This window comes from Benincasa hispida, chromosome 2 (genome assembly GCF_027475165.1).
Source record: "Benincasa hispida cultivar pf3 chromosome 2, pf3_genome.v1.1, whole genome shotgun sequence".
In the NCBI taxonomy this organism is placed as follows: Eukaryota; Viridiplantae; Streptophyta; class Magnoliopsida; order Cucurbitales; family Cucurbitaceae; genus Benincasa; species Benincasa hispida.
Genome location: NC_143479.1, coordinates 52,580,088 through 52,589,467, shown reverse-complemented (window position 1 = coordinate 52,589,467; position 9,380 = coordinate 52,580,088).

Genomic DNA, 9,380 nt, shown 5'->3' with positions numbered 1-9,380 from the left:
AACTTTCGAGGACGAAAGTTTATTAAGGGAGGAAGATTGTGACGCCTAAAAGATTTGTACTTTAAAAAAAAAGTTAAAGAAAGAAAAAAAAAGTTTATGATTAATTTAGGAAAAGGAGAAGGGAATTAGGGTTATAAATGAATTTTGGGGGCCTCAGGATGCATGCAAAAGGAAAAAAAATAAGAGAAAAATTCTTTTTTTTTCTTTTTCTCTTCTTCTTCCTCCAGCCACATGTTTCCCTTCACTAGGCAATCGCCGCCGCCGCTAGGGTTTTCTTCTTCTTCCTCTCGCCGTCCTTCCCCGTGCCGCTTCCGTTCGTCGACCATGCGCCACCAAGCCGAAACCTTTGTTCGCGCCGCTGCGAAACTCGACCACCGACGACTCGTAGCTGCGTCTCCCCACTGTTCGTCTATCGCGCGTCAAACCTCAAGCCAGCTATGTCGTGTGCCGAGTTTTCCAGTCGCCAGCCTAACCAAGCGTCATTCACCAGTTCTAACGTGGGCAGTGTCGGTTGTTGCCGAATCGTGGTTGGTTCCACCTGATTCTTCTGTTCGGGGTAAGTTTCGGTTCCCTTTTGGTAGCCCATTGTCTTTTAGGATTTTTGGGCCTAAGCTAACCTTCACCCATGGAATTTTTGGTTGGTTTCAGGAACGTGTGGAAATGAAGGAAGTTCCAAGCAGAGTAAGGGTTTGTTTTGGGGCAGTTCGTTATCTCGAGGTAAGTGGTTTACTGCCGTTTTGCCCTAAGATCTTGGTAAGCCGGCTGAAAGATTCTTATGTCATGTATGAGTAAACTGTGATAAAATTTGATATGGATAACTGTGCTGAAGTTGACATATGAGAATACTGTGGTAAAGTTAGATGTATGAGTAGACTGTGATAATGTGATAAGGTTTGATGTATGAGTAAACTGGGATAATGTTCTAAGGTAGATGTATGAGTAGACTGTGATAAGACTTGGTGTATGAGTAGACTGTGATAAAATTTGATGCTGATTCATGGCCTTGATTGCATACTTATATCTAAGATGTTAATGACTGTTAGCTCCAGGATTCATGATTGTATGCTTACGTCCATATGAGATTTTAGTGGCTGTTAGTGTTACCATTGGGCTATGCACATCGCATGTGTGAGCCTTCGGGCTCACACCCTATGCTTATGTACGGTGTCCTTTTTTTTGGGATAACCACTTGTGTTTATGCCTGTGACCTTTGTGTCACTACTTATGAATGCGTGCCTTCAGGTTCGCCCCTTATGTCTATGCCTATGATGACCTTGTACATTTTGGTCCAATGGAAACACCTACAAATCATTGAATGAGCCCAATAGTGTGCCGCTTGCTGAGTATACTTTTATACTCACCCTTTTCTTTCCCTATTTTTCAAGTAGAGGTAATGACAGACCAATGCATGACAAGAGAGATCCGTGACCTGGCCATTAGGGCGACTGACTGCTTCTGCACTTAACACCATGTTTTTTTTTTTTTTTTGGAGTCTGGTTTAGGAGTTAGGCGTTTTAAACTCTCATGCAAAATTTTATTTTACTATTTAATTGTTTTCATTTAAAAGTTGGTTTTAGAGGTACTCTGAACGGTAAATTTTTTTTTATTTCATTTTATTTTTGTTTTAGTTTATTTATTATTATTTAATTATGTTTTTTTTATCTTTACTCATTTAAGCATTATTAAATAAAATTTGGCTCTTTTATTTGATGCTTTAAAAGAAAATGTACGGTTAAGCCTATGCAAGCATGAAGTAGCGTCCTAGAAATAAGTAGGAAAGTAGGGTCGTTACACATTTAGCTACAGTTTTTTGTCAGAAATTACTCACACTTTAATAAATCTTTAAGTGTAACCCTCCGGCTCGGCCCCAACTATGCTACCAAAATGGAGAGTCAAGGTTAGGAATGAACCTAAGAAATCCTATCCATTTCTAGAGTTTGAGTTGTTCCAAATCCTATGTTACAACCCTCCGAGGGGATAGCCGTCGTTAAACGACTAGCAAGGGCTGCCTAAAGCAAAGGCACCAAAAACTGAATTGTCGTTAGCACAATGAATTGTCGAAGTCTCCGAAAACGGGTTGGGAAGGGGTTTAGCTAACACTTCCTAGGATTGCGTTCATGTTATGCGATCATGCAACATACATACAATAGAAAATCATCTCTCAATGCAAATGCTACGGCTTCTAGTTTTAGAACGCATGCGATATATGCGATAAGTCTATAGGACCTATACATAAGCCTCTATTCTTGTCTATGCGATGACAAATGACACACACACAAACAAGGCGACTGCATAATATCATAACCTATCTCTAGGGTGCATGCGATGCATGTTAGCAAACAGAGCTTATCTCTAAGTCCCTATCTCTTGCTTATACAGATCTAATCTTGCTCTCTCGAGTCCAGATTCTAACCTAGCTCTTTCAAGCCTTAGGTTCTTTCTTTAGACTCTCTCTCGAGTAGCTCTAAAGAGGTGTTGGGCGCAACATAAGACAAGATAATCACATGCAATGAAGTTCCTAGGTCATGTTAGCTTAGTTCTTCTAAACCCATTCGATAGATTTAGCTACTCATGCGTGCTTGTAAGAGAGTGAACAGATGTAGATAAGAAAGTTCCATAGATAAAGACTTTAAAATACAGAATAACAATGTGAAATAAGAATAAAAAGCCTAGTAGCAATCTCTTGCTTCCCAAGGCTTTTACACTGTTGTTCTCTACTCTGCTCAAAAGATAATCTCACTCTTGCGAGAGTCGGCCCTCTCTCTGCTTTTCCATGCCTTCTGGATTCTCAATCGAGCTGAACAGAGCGATCTTCCGGCGTTTCTTCCCTTCTCTCACTTCGCCTTCTAAGTAAAAGAAAAACTATAAACAAGGCTACTTCTATCTAAGGGGAAATTATCTAAGTGTCCGAACTCCTTAACTGAAGGTGGCCTCTAGTATTTATAGAGCTTCAGGGTGAAAGGTTGCTTCTTTCTTATGATTGCACTGATGGGATGACATTAATTCTCTGTCTGATGCGCCGAATATTTGTCACTAAAAAATTTAGCGTACTTGCTACAGTGGTTCGTTAACGGCTTGTCAACTTAATTCGGAATCGACCGTCATCAGCTTTCTGTCCCATTGTGATTTATTACGCTTTTCACCTGGATGCGCCCACCAAGTTGTGCCGATTCTATGCGGCAACCTTCTTGAGCAGATATTTGCGAGCGCAAAACACCGCATAGCCTTGTAAGAATGCAACCTTTTGATGTGCTCGGACATTGATTTCTTTGGATCGCATTTTCCACCTTGCGTCAACGCATATTCTACCCAAAAATACATTAGTTAACTGTTTTAATGCGATCAACGCATGCGACCGCAATATTGTGAACATAATGCTTTTTGGACGCAATCTTATATATTTTATCAACGCAAACCTACATTGTTTAATAACTTAGCACTGTAATAACGTGCATTTCTGCTCGTTATCACACCCCAAATTTAAACAATGTTTGTCCTCAAGCATGAGCTAAAGATTTTCTTTAGAAAGTCAACCACAATTTTTTTTCCTAGATTTCTCAAGGATGCCTTATTCAAATCCTATACACCAAAATTTCCTTAATTCCTATCCAAATCTCTTCTTAAAATATTTCTAAAATTTAGGGACCGCAAGATTAACCTTCAAAAAGACTTTACTAGATTCGAGGACATCGCATGATTTTTTTCAGAAAAACTTTTTCACTAGGGTGTTAAATGATTTTTTTATCCTTGCATATTTTAGACATTGTTATTATTATTATTATTTTCTCTCTGACCTTGCGCTGATCCAAGTGCCTCGCCTTCATTTTGTCTTGCCCCCACGTGTGTCATGCGGACATCCAATTACGAGCAAGGCGCTCTTTCTCAGACTAAACTCATACCCAATTGGCAGTGGAGTTGTGGTCATTTTTTTTATGCATTGATCACGATTCCTACCTTCATTTTGGTTTGCCTCCACGGGTGTCATGCGGACATCCAACTACGAGTAGGATCCGATCACAATGATGATTTTTTTTATAAGGCTAAAAATAGCTAGGTCGAAAAATGAATATCGCACCCCCAAATTTAAAATGCAGCAATGTCCTCATTACCAATAGATTGAAAGAAGTCATGCAATGTTCTTAGTGTCACACCCCGCCCAGACTACCCTCTGAGCTTGAGGAAGGGCATGACTGCAGTAGTTATCAACCCTTTCATTGACACTTACTACCTCATAATTCTTGCAAAAATAACTCTGATACCAATGAACAAATTTAACAATCAATTGATTAAGTAGGCCCATTTTATTACAACAATGTAATGTTTATACAACTCCAAAACTTAATTACAAGTTTACAACAACAATTGTAAAACCCTCCGGAAGTGTAACTGTGGCACGTGGCAGACCTTGACCTTAGCAGTACCCTAGAACTCCTCACCTTTTGCTACCTGGGAAGAAAAAGAAAAATATTTGGAAAGCATGAGCTATAAAGCCTAGTGAGTGACCAGAAAACTGATTTTTATCAAAAGAACTACCCCATACTTGGGTACTTTTCCTCAGATACCTTCTCAACTGTGTCCTTCAATATCGAGCTACTCAGATACCTTCTCAAATGTCCGGTATCGAGTTTCAAGTAAAACTAGTCATACAATGACTTTCTTTAATAAAACTTAGAAAAAATGTCTTTATCTGAAAGATCTTTCTTTAGCACATGGTTTCTTAAAAAATTTTAAATATTTTAGTCACTCACCTTGATCGTTTAGGAACCTTTCTCTCTAGAAGTTCCTTTGTCACCTCGGGCTCCCTTTTGAACTCTAAATTCCATATTCAATTTAACATTCATATTACTCATATTTATAAGCTTTATCTAGAGATACTTCCTTCTACACATATTCTCTAAAATGTCTCAGGAATATTACACTAAAATATTAACTAAGAAATTCTCGTGGTTTGGCCGGAATAAACAAAATATCAAGACTGGCCCAGCTTACCCAACAGCTCGACCCTTCTGTCTTTTCCTCCTTCTACAGCCCGATTCCTTCGAGATTTTTCTCCGGCAGTCCTACCCTGAAAACTAGACTCTCATATCTTTCAGATGGCTTTAGAATCACTCCAAATGCATGAGTAAATTGGGAGAACTCCTCGTCCCAAGTTGATGCTGTTTTCCAGACTTCACTGTCCAATGCGTCCTATTTGAAATTCTATGATCGACGCATGGAATTGGCCTCAACGCAAGGTTTGCTCAACTCTCCCATTCTTTTTAATGTATTTTTGAATTTTGATCTGAAAATGAAGTCTTTTGGCGGTATTTATAGGCGTCCAAACCTTCTCCAAAGTCGACATCACCTACTTGGCTGCATGTCCAAGTGTTTCTCCCTCACACTACCAACACATCTTTTTGATCAGCGCAATCTAAGTGTCTTTCTCCCATGTAGCCAATGCATGAGCTTCCAATCTAATGCAACCACCTCAAATTCTTAAGGCTTAAGGCTTCCTTCTAAGAAGACACATGATTTGATGACATTTTTTAGGTGATCTCATCCTTTATATGCGTCCAACTCTTGGATGTTCAATGCATAGTCCATACTCAATATATAGTCTATAATCAATGCATAGCAAGCAAATTCACTACCATCGCAATCCAACTTAGCCATCGAAAGAGCTAGCCATCACCAACACATAGGGTGATTGCCCATCCTCGATGCATGGTTCACTAGGTAGCATCGCACGGCTTGCTTGGCATGGGTGCATGATGCTAGCCACCGACGCATGGGCGTGCTACATAGGCTGGCCGCTCGACGCATGGGTTTGCGGCATAGGCTGGCCATCGCTCGCTTGCTCGGCCGCATGGGAATGCTTGGCCGTATGGCATGTTCGATGCACAGCCACTCGGCAGGGCTCTTCGACGCATAGACATGGTCGCTCGGTCAGGGCACTTGCTGCACAGGCATGGGCGCTCAAGGCATGGCAGGGGCGCTTGGCTGACCGCTCGACACATTGGGCAAGGGCACTGTGCATCAACCACTCGACGCATGGACTGCCTTCCAATGCATCACTTCACTTCCTTCAGCCATATTGGTCCCTTCCAACACATCACTTCACTTCCTTCAACCGCATGGATGCATGCCATCCTTCCAACGCATCCAACGCATCCAACACATCTAATGCATCCATCACCCAACGCATCCAACGCATCCAACCTATCCATTGAGTCTAATGCATTGTTCTAACCTCCAAGGCATTCGTCACTCCCACTTCAACTTCTCCCTTGGCCTAAATAATCTCTCCAAGATCTTATGGCCAATGCATGGCAATGCCTAGTCCAACACTTAGTCAATTTTTCATCAATTTAAGCTTAACTCAAAACTACTCAAGGAAAATCTATTCAACACCTAGAAATTTTCCTTCACTTAACCATAGGATTTAACTTTTACTTAGTTAATTTCCTTAACCACCTGCTTAAGTAGGAATAATGGAAATTCGGGTTCCACAATTAGGAAGTTTCGTAAAGGGTCAGTTTGAAAGAAAGCTAGCAAACCACTAACTTCTAGAAATATTTCATGAGGTGACTGTCCTAAAATTAAGTTAACTCTAGTGTATATGAAAAAATAGAAGCATGCATTTCATCATTGAAATAATAATTGGCAAAGACAAATCATACAGAGACTTACTAATTTGATCAATGTTAAATGATTGCGGTAATCAAAGAGGATGTGGTGATAAAATTCTCAAAATTAAAATGCAATGTGATAACGAAATTTGGAATAAAGTCAAGGAAAGATACAACCACCAAATTTGCATTGTCGCCCGCATTATTTGTTGATGCATCCTACTTTGCGGCGATCTACTTTCTTTGGATTACGTTGATGGAATAAAGTAGTTGCGTCTTCATGTAGTGCCTCCGCAATCATTTACCTCTATCGTTTGCAAAAAAACATTGAGAGGGTCAAATGATAACCAAAAAAAAAAAAAACAAAGTTAACAAAAAATTTCTCTCTCTCTCTCTCTTTTTTTTTTTTTTTTGATAATTAAGGGAATAGAGATAAGTTTATGAATCCAAGATTTCAACGGATACTTCACAAAACTTGTGGCCTGCGTCCCTGCTGAATTTGAATCGTCTGATAGCGCAAAGACTACCCACTTCTTTCTCATTCAGAGTTTCTCAGGTACAAGGAGGCGACCTTGCGATGCCAGTCTTCTTCGCGTTAAACTTTCACTCGTTGCCCATTAACCTTGAATATGTTGATTCCATCATCATTGGATAACTCAACCGCGACATGCGGGAATACCTCTCTGACTATGAAGAGTCCGGACCAACGTGATTTTAATTTCCCAGGGAAGAGTCGTAGCCGTGAATTAAATAGTAAGACCTTTTGCCCGACTTGGAGATTCTTTCTGCATAATTGTTTGTCGTACCAGTGCTTTGCACGCTCCTTGTAGATCTTTGTGTTCTCAGATGCATTAATTCTCCATTCCTCCAGCTCGACCAATTGAAGTTTTCTCACTTCTCCTGCGGTTTTTAAGTCAAAGTTTAGCTTTTTCACCGCCCACAGCGCTTTGTACTCCAACTCTAGTGGTAAATGACATGCTTTACCAAATACCAACACATATGGGGACATGCCTATGGGTGTCTTATAGGCAGTCTGGTATGCCGACAATGCATCGTCCAGCTTTGATGCCCAATCCTTTCGTGAAGGCCTTACCACCTTCTTCAGTATCAGCTTGATCTCTTAGTTGGACACTTTGGCCTGACCATTCGTCTGTGGATGGTATACGGTAGCCACTTTATGGAGGATATTATATTTGCATAGCAATTCTTTGACAGTGTGATTGACAAAGTGGGAGCCTTCGTCACTTATTATGGCTCGTGGAGTGCCAAAACGAGTGAAAATGTTTTTCTTCAGGAATTTAGAGACTATCGCTGCATTGCTTGCGACGCATGCCACTGCTTCCACCCACTTGGACACATAGTCGACGGCTAACAAAATGTAGTTTTGACCATTCAATGGTGGGAATGGTCCCATGAAATCAATGCCCAGACGTCGAAAAACTCCAGTTCCAAAATGGTGTTCATCGGCATTGCATGTTTCCATGAAATATTACCCGTGCACTGGCACCGGTTACACTTCATTGCATAGTCACTTGCATCCTTAAATAGTGTTGGCCAATAATATCAACTTTGTAATACTTTAGCTGCGGTGTTCTGACCTCCAAAGTGCCCGCCATATGGTGAATCATAACATTGCGATAATATGAGTTGTTAAGCAGTATTCGGTACACACAGTCGTAGAATCTGGTCTGCCCCCCTCTTATACAGATTTGGCTCATCCCAATAATAATATCTGCATTCATGCTTGAGCCGCTTCTTTTGTTGGTCGGTATAATCTTTGAGAAATTGCTCGCAAACCAGATAATTTACCACTTTTGCATACCATGGCAATTCTTCAATATCAAATAGTGATGCCTTATTTTTGAAATTATGAAGGAAATGCGGTGATGGAATTGCGTTGAGTAATCAAGTTTTCTCAGTGGAATCCAAGTGTAAACGCCACTGAGTTTCCTAGTAAGTCCAGGGTCGAACTTAGGGACTTAGAAAAACAAGTTGCGGTGGTAATTTCTAGAAAACTTTGCGGTAATCGGTAACTCAAATATTTGTTGGTTTGTTGATTGCGGTAATGAAAAATAAACAAATGCGGCAGATTTGAGGAAAGGTTGATTGTGTGATAGATGCACTGAGTATGCAAATGAACGGGTTGAGAAGGTCTTTAGCTAGCGTTACCTAGGAATGCATCAGACTATGCGATCATGCTACAACCATGCATAGCAAGTCATTTGCCAATGCAAATGCGGTGCTCCTAAGTCTAGGACGCATGTGTTGAATGCAGAAATGTCCATAGAGATTATTCTTAAGTCTCTACTCTTTTCCTATGCGATGATGCAAGATGCACAAAGCAAGGTGACCGCACACAATCATATCCTATCTCTAGGATGCATGTGATGCGTTAATAACAAATAGTGCTTATTCCTAAGCTCTTATCTCTTGATTATGCGTTCTAATCTGACTCTCTCGAGCTTAGATTCTAACCTGACTTTTTCAAGCCTAGATCCTGTCCTTAGACTACCCTCCTGAGTATCTCTAATGAACGAATGAAGCATATATAATACAAGATAATCGCATAGAATGAAGATCCCCAGTTGTGCTAGCTAAGTGCTTCTCAACCCATTCAACATATTTAGCTACTCATGCGTAAATAATAGAGAGTGAACACATATAGAAAAGTAAATTCGATTTCTATAAATGAGTTTAAATACAAAATAACAATGGAAGGTAAAGGTAGAAAGCCTGGTAGCAATCCCTTGCTGACCGAGGCTTTTACACTGG